General features: G+C 51.3%; 1 pseudogene; it reads right to left on the reverse strand.

The window, feature by feature from the left end:
• Window positions 1–7021: 7021 nt before the first annotated feature.
• LOC144175726 (uncharacterized) lies at window positions 7022–9717 on the reverse strand (annotated as a pseudogene).
• Window positions 9718–13180: the final 3463 nt, after the last annotated feature.

The following is a 13180-nucleotide window of genomic DNA, read 5'->3' on the forward strand; positions in this document are numbered from 1 at the left end:
TCTCAGGCCGTCCACACCTGGTGCTTGAGTGCTCTTCACCTCCTTCAAAAGGCTCTCCGACCCAGAAACCACCATTTCTGAAGGATAGCCAGCCATTTACAATCTCTCAGCTTGCTGCATTTTGTGCGGGCAGGACCTATAGTGAGCGCCGTCTTCGTAGCATTCTTCGATATTGCCCACTTCACGTGCTTCGAACGGACCGAATGGTGAGGTACGATGTCCTTTTAGCTGATAGGAGAAGACTGCCAACCCGGCTGACCATCGCCAAGGAGCAGGCGCACCTCCAGAAACTGCAGAACACCCGATTCCGGATTCTCGTGCGTAAACTTCAGACCCTCTGCACACTCAGCGAAAATGCGGAGCACATCCGCAACCATCCTCTCTCCGTCATCATGCTGAACATGCTTCGTGACAACAAGAAAATCGTCCACATATCTGCATGCCTTGATAACAGAACTATCTTGAAGGCGACAAGAAATCTGTCGGTCTGATAGGGAAGTGTTCGAGGCTTTGGTGATTGACAGGGAGGGCGAGAACTGCGTCAGTGCCCCATCTTTGGCACTCTCGACCAGCGAAAGCCACTTTTTGGTGAGAGACCATGTGCAATCGCCGACTGGTGTGCACACGCGTCCGTAAAGATTATGTCCTGTAATGTGACCAGGCGTTGTTTGTGCTTCAATGCAAATAGTGATAAGAGCGAGTGCAAATATAGCGCCGTTTCATTTCCACGGGATCACGTGCTTGTTTGTTTGGTTTTTTCGAATCATGTACAGCCTCCCAAATTTTTAATAATATAGCGGGAGCGACGACCGACCGACATGTCAGCGCCTTATCACGGTGTTCAGCAGCGAAATAGGTGAGAGTGCGCGCACGCGCTTAGGGCCGTTTGCTGTCTGAGTGTTGTCTGGTACGCTGTTTCCTTGAGAGTGGCACACCCCTGCCACAGCATCTGAATGACTTTGTGCCCCACGCTGCTTAGCTAACTTCGGCGGTAGCGAAACGGCCTTGCACCTCGCACGGGGCGCCTTGAGCAATCTTGGTGACGGTGTTGGCGACACCGCGGACCCCGAGCCCACCAACAGCTGGATCCAACCGTGGCGATGTGTTTTAAGGTGAAGGGCAGAAACCTCAAACGGTGGCCGTCGGAGCCAAGGTCAAGCTCCCCTGGGCTCCCTGTCTGTTTACCAGGCAGGGAGCTCCGGGACCTCTTCAGCTGTCAGGGTAAGGCTGACGAAGAAAGTACCCCCTTCCCCTGCTTTTAAACCTGCTGTATGATTTTTTCTAAAATTTCCCAAACCCAATGATCGGCCCCCTAAAAAGGGACAGCACCGAAGTATCCTTTCCACCCCTTCCGACCATGACAATCCGGCAACCTGATAACTACCCCCACTTCTTGGTAATTGAATCTCTTGAACAAGCCAGGCCTGTTACTTCACAGTCCGTGTTCTTGATTTCGAAGTTTCTGGAAAGTGTTGTAGGTGAATCATATAAACCTAAGAAACAAAGAACCGGTGATATCTTGGTCGAGGCACATAGTGAGCAGCAAGCCACAAAACTCTTGAAGCAGACCTGTATGGCCGATCTTGATATCAAGGTCACGCCCCACCACAGCCTCAACAGCTCGCAGCGCGTGATCTCGAAGCCAGATCTTGCAAATGAGACAGAGGCCGATCTTTTTGAAGGCCTGAGAAGTGAAGGTGTGACGGCAGTCAAGCGCATCACCATTAGAAGAGACGATAAGATAGTACCAACTAGACATATCATCTTGACATTTGACCGTTCCATTCTTCCTGACTTCATCAATGCCGGTTTCATCCGGTGCTCCGTCCGAGTGTACATCCCGAATCCGCGGCGCTGTTTCAAGTGCCAGCGGTTCGGGCATGGTACTAACTGGTGTCGGGGCCAAATAACCTGTGCCAAGTGCGCCCAACATGAAAATCCCACAGATAATTGTAGTTCACAACTCCTCTGCCTTAACTGTCAGGGCCCACACAAGGCGTACTCCAGAAAATGCGAGAAGTTTCAATTTGAGAAGAAAATAAGCATCAAGGTCACAGAAAACATCACCTTCCCGGAGGCGCGAAAGAGGTTCGCCTCTTTTCCTCTGGGGAGGTACGCCGACGCGGCTCGCCGGGGGGCGGAGTGACGTCGGGATTCGGCTTGGACCCAGTACCGCGAGTCGGACCTGGCCCCGCTCCAACCTCCCCTCGGGTTGCTTCCGGCGGCCCGTCCCGCCACCGCGCCGCTCGCTGAGCCGGAAGCGGTTGTGTTGGCAACCACGTCTGTTGGGGATGCCGCTGCATCCACTGCCTCCTCTCCACCGGCCCAAAGCACACCCAAGGGCACGGAGGAGATGGAGACGGCGGCAGCCGCAGCGACACCCTCCCCCGCTTCACTGCCTGCGCCATCTGTGGTGCTCCCCACACCCTCGGCGCAGGCAAATAACACCTGAAAGGGTACCAAGTCAAGGGGGCCCAGTCCGCTGGGCGCTTCTGGTCAAGAGGTCCAATGAGTCAAGAGGTCCAACGAGACAAGAGGTCCAATAGTCACGTGACAGCCGAGTCAAGAGGTACAACGAGTCAAAAGGTCCAATTTGGGTCAAGAGGTACAACGCGTCAAGAGGTCCAACGCGTCGAAAGGTCCAACGCGTCAAGAGGTCCAACGCGTCAAAAGGTCCAACGAGCCTCCTTCAGCTCACTTTATAAAATCGCTGGATGCAATAAAATGTCCTAGTAATATCTGGTTTAAGTTTTGCGGGTTTAGATTGCGATAAATGGGTGCTTGGGATGGGTACTGATTGTTCTAGCTATTTTTATGATTCTGTACTATACTACTGCTATATGGTTGTTGGCGAAAAGTAGACAGACAGACTGCTAATAATACCCTGCTTACACGGGCGCAGTTAACAACGGTCAAGCGAACCGCGGTTAGACAAAACCACAGCTTGCTGCGTTACACATGCAGTTCAGTCACGCTAACCGCAGTTGCCGCAGCCGCAGTGCTCAAAATCGCGCAAGTCAGTTCGGACGCAAGTGGCGGCACATCAGCGAAGGCGGAAAAAAAAATCACCTGGCGTTCAGAGGAGACGAAGGTTCTCAAATAGCGAGCTTCCCAAAGCTTTTTGGGAAGCCCCTCTCCTCGCCGCGCGCGACTGCAGTGTGTTTGGCTCTGAAGCGACTGCTTTAAAGATATTTCCTTTTGTCTACACTGCTTCTCTTTTGTTTTTTATGGTGAAGTTAAAAGTGTGGTCATTTATTTTTGTTACGCTCACAACCAAGTGACCGCGGTCACCGCACTTGGAATTTCGCGTGTAACAGCCAAAACCGCAGTTTGTGATAACCGCGGTTAAAGTTAAGTAACCACGGTTAAGCTTAACTGTGGTTACGTCCGCCGTGTAACTACAGTATAACGGTTCCTGGTAACGGTTACTAACTGCTTGAGTGACGTATTTTGGTCTTTTAGAATTTAGGGTCTGTGTTCCAGCATATGCGTTCTATGACACATATTATACTAATTCTATAGAAATTCGCGCTTCAGCATCTTACGTTCAGCCTTCCAGTTTAGTATCTCAGTACTCTTAATCACCAATACTTCCTTGCGTAACTCTGACCAGTCCTTGGAACTCGTGTGTTCTGTTTTTTATAAACGTGACTAGCGATCGGGGCCCCTCTCAAAGGTTGCCGAATGCCGTAGTCCCCAAACCGAATTAATATTCTTTCAAGGCGTAGCACAGATTACGCGTTTCTTCGTCCCTGTAAAGTAAAATAATTCAGCTTCCATCTAGTGACTTCCCAACGCCGACACACCCTGTGAATTGGCTACTCTTTCAGCGCTGTGGTAATTATTTTACTCAAGAAAGGTATAGTGAGGAATTTTTATTGAAACAGAAACGCACAGTTACAGGAACCATTTATTGAACAGTTGAATGATATTGAAATGGAATGAGATGTTGTCCGCAACAATCAAGTGAACACAAACGTCGAAGAAGCGCCCTACAAAGTCCCGTGCACGGTCGAGCGTCGTCGACTAAAATGTAGCGGTGTTTGCAGCGTTATTCCGAACCATCAAACTGGATAGGAAACATTGTCTATCAAAGAAACGTTTGATACACAAAAGTATCGACTAAAAGTATGCTCACATTAAATAAGGTCGCCCGGAGCGGTGCAGAATAAACAGAGGAAACATTGGGTCAGCTCTAAAAAGCTGAAATAGCCTGGCGCGGATAGGCGCTGGTTTAAAAAAAAAAAAAAGCTTTTCGAAATTACACTGTGACTAGAAGCCCAAACGTGGCAACCCTATCGAGATAGTTGATTATTACCTGTACCCTGCATAAACGCCGTTGGAGCTTTCCTTGTAAAGACAGCCCACAAAATTATTATTTACTCGCATTATTCGCACTTAACCCAACACAGTTGCGTAAGTGGGAATAACAAAACGATGTGCATGGTTGCGTCTACCGCGCTCTGCTTGGCGCCTAATAAATATTCGTAAACTGTGCTTGAACAATTCTACGAGCATGGATGCAAGTGTAGCATCCTTTATAGAACCTGCAGTGCCAACAAACGTTCACGCAGTGCGGTTGGAATCTTGCGGTGATTTGTTAAAGCGTGGACCTCTCGACTCGTTGGACCTTTTGACTCGCCTCAGCCGCGTCAAGAGATCCACGGTGAGCCAAGAGGTCCAAAGAGACAAGAGGTCCAACGCGTCAAAAGGTCCAATATTGGACCTTTTGACGCGTTGGACCTCTTGACTCATTGGACCTCTTGACTCGGAATCTCCGCTGGGCACCCCTTTGCCTTCAGATGACGACATGGACGTCGAGCCCTTCCGGCTTTTATCGCAGCGAAAGGAACGGGCTGCGACGCCCAGGTCAGTAGAGGAGGTCAAAAACCCCCTTCCAAGAGTCCAAGCCCCAAAAGACCTTACATAACTATTCACACTCCAGTAGCTCTGAACACTTAATAATGGGAAGAGAAAATATTCTTCAATGGAACTGTAGAGGGCTTCTGAATAATCTTGACGCATCCCCAGCTTTCCCACTCATGCCTAGTTCAGCCATCTGCCACCAGGCGCACAGAAACGAGCGTAACTCTATGGGCGGCGATCTTTTCAGCATGATTAGAGGTAATTTCCAAAATGTTCTGCGATATTTTTCATATCGTGTTATCTTGGGAGTGAAAACTACCAGTACACAAAATATGGCTTCCGTAAATTGGTTCTACAAGGTTCCTGAGCGGTTGAAAATGTGAGTACTGCGGAGAAGCTTCAAGCATTGCGGAAAAGCAGACCGCGTGTCGCTCAATTACGAGTCCGCGTTCAAAATCAGTCTCATCTTTTTGTCCCCACGCACGTTACTGGCGCGTTGAATGAGAAAGGGATAATGTGGGGAGTAAGCTAAGCGGCTACGCGTGTCCTGGGTGCTGTTACGAATCGTCGGTGTGTGCGTGTGCGTGCGTGTGTGTGTGCGTGAGTGTATGCGTGCGTGCGTGTACATGTGCGTGTGTGTGTGTGCGTGTGTGTGTAGTAAGAGGAGCGTGGGCTTTGACAACACAGGGTGCGACACTGCAACATGATATGTTCCGGCTTAGACCTGGAGACGGAAGAGGAAAACCACTTGCGACACTCATCTGGCTACGACAACACGCTGCGGCCACAACCAGCCCGAACGGCCGCTCGTGGCGGCGGTGTCTGACTCATCGCCTCTCCCGCTCTGAGAGAATGCTTGTGTTTATGTGTTAAATCTTTTGAGCCGTGCGCGACATGCGGATAACTTGTTAATCGTTGCAACTTCTGGTTATAAATAGGCGCTTTGAGGACGAAATGCGGTCACTGACCAAGTCGAAGCCTGTCTGCTCCACCGAGTAAGAGCAGACTCAGCCCGTACACCAGCTTGGCTACATAAACTCAACATTGTCTCATCCCCCTTGTATTCCTCGTGCAGTGTGACCGGTGACATTGATCACTTCATTATGAACTGCTCCAAAACCAACCCTGAGCGGTATAACTTTTTTCGTGATCTCCAGAAGTTAGGAGTGCCCCATGCTACATCGGAGGACATTATTTTTCCTAGGGACCACTGGATTGTGCGAAGAGAGGTGTCTCATCTCCTACTCGGATTCTTGCAGTCCACAAGACTAAGTGAGGTGTGGTGACATTGTGTGCCTGCTATTTTAGTACTAAGTGAGGTGTGATGACTTTGAGAGTTTTGATATGGTGTTGGGGACGATTAGGCGGAGCAATGGCCGGCAGCTATGCAAGGCTAAGTCTGCCTAGCTTATTCAACAATACTTGCTTGCTTACTACTGAAGTGAAAACACAGAGACGTTTCGGAACCCGTACGGGTTCCGAAACGTCTCTGTGTTTTCACCTTGACTTGGTCAGTGACCGCATTTCGGTCTCATCATAATACCTGACCAGACGAACTTTCGTCGAACTCTTGACTACAAATAGGCGCTTTCTGTGAGCGTGTGCAGTGCTCTGAAAACTCTGTTGCTGCGTGATACTTAGCCAGTCCAAGTTGTCCTGTTGTAAGCACGGAAGTGTGCTACTGCCTCTATCGTCGCTGTTCTCTGCGCGCTGTTTATTAAACAAGTTAAATTGAGCTCTGGGCCCTTCGTCTGAAGCCGCTCGCTCACTTAGCTAGCACGATTTGGCGAATGTCGGCTCTTGGATGCCTTCGTCAGTTAAACAGCGCGGTGACCTTGTTCGCAACGCTCGCATTACCGCGTTTACCGCGCCACCTTCCTGCGGCTACTAACGTGACACCATGTCTGTACCCCTGAGTGGCCAGAAAAGACGGACTGAGCGGTACGATTGTGGGCGTTTTATGTACGGGGGTGTTCGTACTTGTGGCGCCTGTTCGGAGCCCACGAGACAGATGATGGAACTCCCTTTATTAAAGAAGCGTCGGAGCACGCGCTCCACGTCAGGCGCTGTCGCGCGCTCGCCCTCACGTGTCAGAGTGGCCAGCGGCCCCTACATCTCCCCTCTTAGACTATAACAAAGGGGTACACTCGAAACGCTATAAGTTCAGTCTTTGCGGGGGCCGGACCACTCGGCCAGATCTCGTGCGATAGCTGCCTGGAGACCGCGCCGAATCAGGAACAGAAACTGTCCGAGAAGTTGGCGAAGTTGGCGACCTTCCCGTACTCTCTTCCTGTTCGTGTCCCGTCCACTCTTCTCCCTCGTGTGCCTGTTCGTGTCCCGTCCACTCTTCTCCCTCGTGTGACGTGGAGTCCTGCGTCGCGTTGGGCTGGAACGGTACCAAGTGGCGGCGGCTTCTTTGCACGACGCCCCTTGGTGTTTCGACCACGAATGAGCGAGGCCTTTGAGCTGGGCTGAGGAGTGTCGCTGGGCAATTTAGATCCTTCACCCATACACGGTCACCTGCTCTTAGGGGGCAACAGACTAGCGCGGTGTCGAGAGTTGAACGCCTTGGCTTGTTGGGCTTTATAGGCAGCATCCCTATTCTTGAACTCCCGATGACTTGGGGTATGTGGACTCAGGCGTTCTGGAAGACTCGGAAGCCGCGTCTGAAGATTGCGTCCCATCAGAAGCTGGGCTGGGGAAAATCCGGATGGTCCCGGTGTATCACGATAGGATAGGAGTGCCAGGTACGGGTCATCGCTTTTTTCCAGAAGGTACTTTACCGTCCGTACCATGCGTTCCGCCTCGCCATTACTTTGCGGGTACCGCGGGCTGCTCGTTTCATGGCGAAAACCGTACGTTTGAGCAAACTTGGCAAACTCGTTTGATGAAAATTGGGGTCCATTGTCTGTCCGAACGACATCAGGGATCCCGTGCCGCGCGAAGCAACTCTTGACCGCGTTTATCACTGCTACGCTAGTCGTGGAAGTGAGGGACACTACTTCGGGAAACCGCGAGTAGTAATCTACGACGACAAGGTGTTCACGGCTTTTGCATTGGAATAGGTTGATCGCAAGATGTTGCCACGGACGATCCGGTGTCGCTGTAGGCATGAGTGGTTCGGGGTTCACCACTCTGTTGGTTGCGCACTGTTCGCAGCTTGTAACCATGTGTTCAATGTGCATGTTGCACCCAGGCCACCAGACACTTTCTCTTGCTCGTTCCTTGCACCGGCGAAGTCCTTGATGTCCATCATGAAAGAGGGCCAGCAAATTGGCTCGCACGCCCGAGGGATAACTAGGCGGCGGTCTAAAAGTACAATTCCATTGAAAGTGCTCAATCTTGCCCTTTCCTTCCAAAATGGCACGAGGTGAACTGGAACCTTGCTCTTGTCTGGCCAGCCATTTTCTATGAAACCACTGACTGCGAGGCATTCCTCGTCGTGTAGCTGGGCTTGTCGAATCTCTTCAAGGCGGCTTGCTACTGGTGCTGAGAGGCCTTTTTAGACATCCCCAATAAAGAGTTCAACAGCATTTACTAATTTGGGGGGAGCGGTATCGCAGGGAGCTCTGGACAGCGTGTCTGCAGTTGCCAGCAACTTCCCCGGCACGTACTTTACTTGAAATTGGTAGCGCATCAACTTTATGCGCATGCGCTGAATCCTTAGTGGTAGCTGATCGAGGTCTTTATGTCCGAGAAGAGCTACAAGGGGTTGATGGTCAGACTCCACTGTGAAGAAGAGACCACGCAGGTACGGGTCGAACCGCGTTATAGCCCATGTTATCGCCAGTGTCTCCTTCTCTGTCTGGCTGTAGCGGGCTTCTGTTGGAGTCAAAGATCTCGAAGCGAAGGCGACAGCGCGTCGAGCCCCACAGGGTTGACTTTGGAGAAGCACGGTGCCGATACCATACGAACTTGCATCCGCCGAGACCACGGTTGGAAACGACGGGTCATATAGAGCTATGCAACAGTCTGAGCTGAGCATCTCCTTGACCTTCTTAAATGCGGTATCTTGATCCACACCCCAGGTCCAGTGAATGTTTTTATTAAGTAAAACTCGGATGGGCGCAGTCACGCTTGCGAGGTGCGGAAGGAAGCGACCAACGTGATTGACCATACCGAGTAGCCTGCGTACTCCGCTGGTATCCGTTGGTGGCGGAGGACTTTGAATCGCCTTGACTTTGTCTGGGTCTGGTGACACTCCGTTCTCGTTGACGACAACCCCGAGGAAACGGAGAGACTTGACTCCGAACTCACATTTCTTCCTGTTGAGCGTGACCCCGGCCTCGTCCAAGCGTTTCATGGTGGCTTGAAGTCTTTTGTCATGTTCCTGGCGGTCTTTCCCGAATACCAAAATGTCGTCGATCATGTTGACAACTCCCGGAAGACCCTCCAGGATTTGAGACGTCAGGCGCTGGAAGAATTCCGGAGCGGAAGCGATACCGAAAGGAAGGCGACGATAGCAATACCGACCGAAGGGTGTGATGAAGGTAGTCAGCTCTTCACTTTCAGGGCAAAGCTTCACCTGATGGAATCCTGATGTGGCGTCTAACTTGGAGAAGGCGTGTGCGTCCTTCAGCTGACCTAACACAGAGTCCACAGTTGGAAGAACGTAGCGTTCCCGTTGGACATACTGGTTTAGCTTGGTGAGGTCTACACAAATCCTGTAGCCACCTGTCGACTTTGGTACAACAACGAGACCGGCGCACCACGGCATTGGTTTGTGTACCTTGCGGATGACGCCTTGACTCTCCATCTCGTCGAGTTGAGTTTTGACGACTGGCAGTAATGGAATGGGAATCCTCCGTGGGGTGCACAAAGCGAAGGGCTGTGCATCCGGTACAAGGCGGATCTTGTGCGGTTCTGGAAGTACACCTAACCCTTGAAAGATTCGAGGTTGCGGAGGAGGCATTGTAGGAGATGTCGCGTCAATGAACTTCACGACACCCAGGTCTTCTATGGCGGGAAGCCCAAGTAGCGGGGTGTTCTGACCTCGCATGACGTAAAGTCGTTGAGTGGTCGACTTGTCTTTCCAGTTGAGGGTCGCGGAAAACGTCCCGAGCACTGGCAGACGCTGGTTGCTTGGACCGGTGAGCTCCGCTTCTGCTCGATCAAGAACTTTGGGAACGGCAGGAAAAGTTGAAGGGACAACTGTCACTTCGGCGCCTGAGTCTATTTTGAATTTGGCGGGTATGGCATTCACGCGCACGTCAGCGTACCTTGCACAGCGCGTGCCGACTGCGTGGAGTTCCACCGAGCCTAGCTTGGCTTTTCCTTTCTTTGCTCCGCAGACATCGGCGAAGTGACCCTGCCTCTTGCAGTAGTTGCACGTGGCCCGCCGCGCCGGGCACTTTTCTCGAGCGTGAGGCTGGCGACCGCAGTATTCGCAGCTCCCAGAAAGCCGGCGTTCCACGTGCTGAGCGAGTGAGGAGGAGCGTGTCGAGCGGCGATGATTGCCCTTCTTAGCTGCGTCGACATTCAGGTTTTCTGGCGTGCTAAGTGACCGCGCAGCACGTTCCTTTTGGGCGTCCTCGTGCCAGCGAGCCTGATAAAGCGCCTCTTCTGCTGTTAGCTTCGTGCTGCGGCAAAGCTGGTCTGAAAGCTGTTCGTCTAACAGGCCAACAAAAAATCTGTCTCGAACCAAGCGGCTTTCCACCTCTGAGTTGCAGTAGCTGCATGGCTTGACCAGGTTCTGAAGCTCCGCGTAGAAAGCATCTACTGACTCACCAGGCTGCTGCGTTCGGCAGTGGAAGCGTCTACTCTCGTAGATCTCGTTGACGGGATGAACGAAATGACGGGTCAATGTCTGCTTGACTGTGGCAAAGGGCTGCGACTCCGGTGCCGATAGTAGTAAGCAAGGTCCGCGTCGGCGGTCACATGACGTAGAGTACCATTCGAACCTTTCGTTCGTCGCCCGCAGAGTCGAGGCCAGACGCGAAGACATAATCTTCGAATGTGGCGATCCACGTAGGCCATTCTCCCGGATTTGTGAACCCAAATGGGGCCGGCGCTTGTAGTCCGGAGGCGCCGACACGGACGACGGGAACATCTGGGTCGCTAGGCATGGCTGAACACTTCTGACACCATGTTCGGAGCCCACGAGAGAGACGACCGACCCGTTCAGCAGCGAGAATGGAACTCCCTTTATTCCAGAAGCGTCGGAGCACGCGCTCCATGGTGCTCTCGCGCGCTCGCGATCTCACGTGTCAGAGTGGCCAGCGGCCCCTACAGCGCCCAGTGCAAAACTACAATATGGGCGACCCAGACTTTGCAGCTCCGGTACTTCCGCTATAACGCCTTGGTAGGAAACAGCAGGGCGAGCCAATTTAATGGTCATGCCGTCTTGTACTGGCGTCGCCAAGGGAGCGCTCCAAACGCCGAGACACCTGCGAAAAATTACGGTTCGAGAGGGGGGATTCTTGCGAGAGTGTTTATAATTTCTGTAGTATTCAAGAATTGAGAATGATAGTGCCTCGTAATTTTTATATTTGCTTTTCCAGGGTTGCACTTCGCGGTGAGCTCTTCTTATGTAATGTAGCTACTTTGATTCGGCCCCTAGTTCAGCCATCAGCCACCAGGTGCTCAAGAAACAGCGTAACTGTAAGGGCAGCGAACTATTCAGATTGAAAATTTCCATTTTTTTTGTGCCATATATTTCTTTCCATGTCATTTTGGGAGTCAGAACTACCAGTATGTAAAATATGGCTTCAGTGTATTAGTTCCTTTAGGCTCCGGAGTGGCTTGAGGTTTGAGTACTGCGGTGAAGCTTCAAGCATTGCGGAAAAGCTTCGGTCATCCCCGGAGAAGACGAGGTGCTGCTCAACCGGTGGGTGCTATTGCTGTCGTTGTATCAGTCCGGGTTCCAAATCAGTCGCATTTGATACCAGCGTTACTGCTGCGTTGAACGATAAACGGATAATGGGGACGAAAACGACGCGATGATGCGAGTTATAGGGGCTGTAACGAATCGTCTCCATGGGTGTGGGCGTGTGCGTGCGCGTGTGTGCACGTGTGCTTTCGCGCTCGTGTGTGTGTGCGTGTGTGTGTGTGTGTGTGTGTGTGTGTGTGTGTGTGTGCGTGTGTGTGTGTGCATGTGTGTGTGCGTGCATGTGTGTGTGTGCGGGTGTGCGTGCGCGTGTGTGTGTGTGTGTGTGTGCGTGTGTGTGTGCGTGCATGTGTGTGCGTGCGGGTGTGCGTGCGTGCGTGTGTGTGCGGGCATGCGTGTCTACGTGTGTGTGCGCACGTGTTTGTGTGTGTGTGTGCGTGTGCGTGCGTCTGCGTGCGTGCGTAGGTTCGATTTTTAGGATACCCGATATGGGTGGGAGGAAATCCAGCTGTAGAGAAATCATAGCGGAGTAGTTGGTGCGATTTCGTTTCCGTGCGCTTTGCAATCTTATTACAAACGAAATTCCCTATGCTTTCCTCATAATGCTGGAGTGCTCGCTTTCCTTTTAGTATTACGTCAATACTATTATAGGTCGGCCCATGTGGCCATCGAAGCAATGATAAAAGAAGCGCTCCGAAGCTGGGAACGAGCTTGATGGCATACTGTTACTGGGGTGGGTGTATATACTCCTGAAAGTGAAGTTAGGCAGGGCACGTTTTTACCAAAACGATTAACCGTTGAACACCGTGGTAACGGAGTGGTAACCCTGAACTGAGACTAAAAAGTGCACAGGACCCGTAGCGCTACGAACGAATGAAATAAAGAAATTAGGCGCAAATAAGTTAGTCTGAAAGAGCAGTATGGGAGCACTTGGACTCCCACGGGCCTCACCTATGATAGGCTGATCATACGTTCATTCACACATACATACATACATACATACATACATACATACATACATACATACATACATACATACATACATACATACATGCATACATGCATACATACATACATACATACATACATGCATACATGCATACATACATGCATACATACATACATACATACATACATACATACATATGTGATGAGTGGTTCGGAGGGGGCACGGTGAAAATAGTGGAAGATTTCACTCGCGCGTGACACCAAGCGGCCGCTGGGAAAAATACACCACCAGGATGAAGAAGACGAAGGCGTGGTGCGAGCAAGAGCTGCGAACCCGGGAGCGTATTTACAAACGCTTCGCTGCACAGAGCACCCACGTGACATGTCTGTTCGCGCGATGGAGAACGGTAATTCAACGTGGTCATTCCCTGCGTCCCAAGCCTAAAGCGACCTAAAGCATACCAAATCACCATTATTAACAAAAACGACGCGTAGATTTGAGTTTAGAAAAAAATTAATTTAGGAAAAAGATAAGCAATT

This window comes from Haemaphysalis longicornis, unplaced genomic scaffold (genome assembly GCF_048455015.1).
Source record: "Haemaphysalis longicornis isolate Haplotype H1 unplaced genomic scaffold, Haemaphysalis longicornis Haplotype H1 scaffold_3, whole genome shotgun sequence".
NCBI classification, from domain to species: domain Eukaryota; kingdom Metazoa; phylum Arthropoda; class Arachnida; order Ixodida; family Ixodidae; genus Haemaphysalis; species Haemaphysalis longicornis.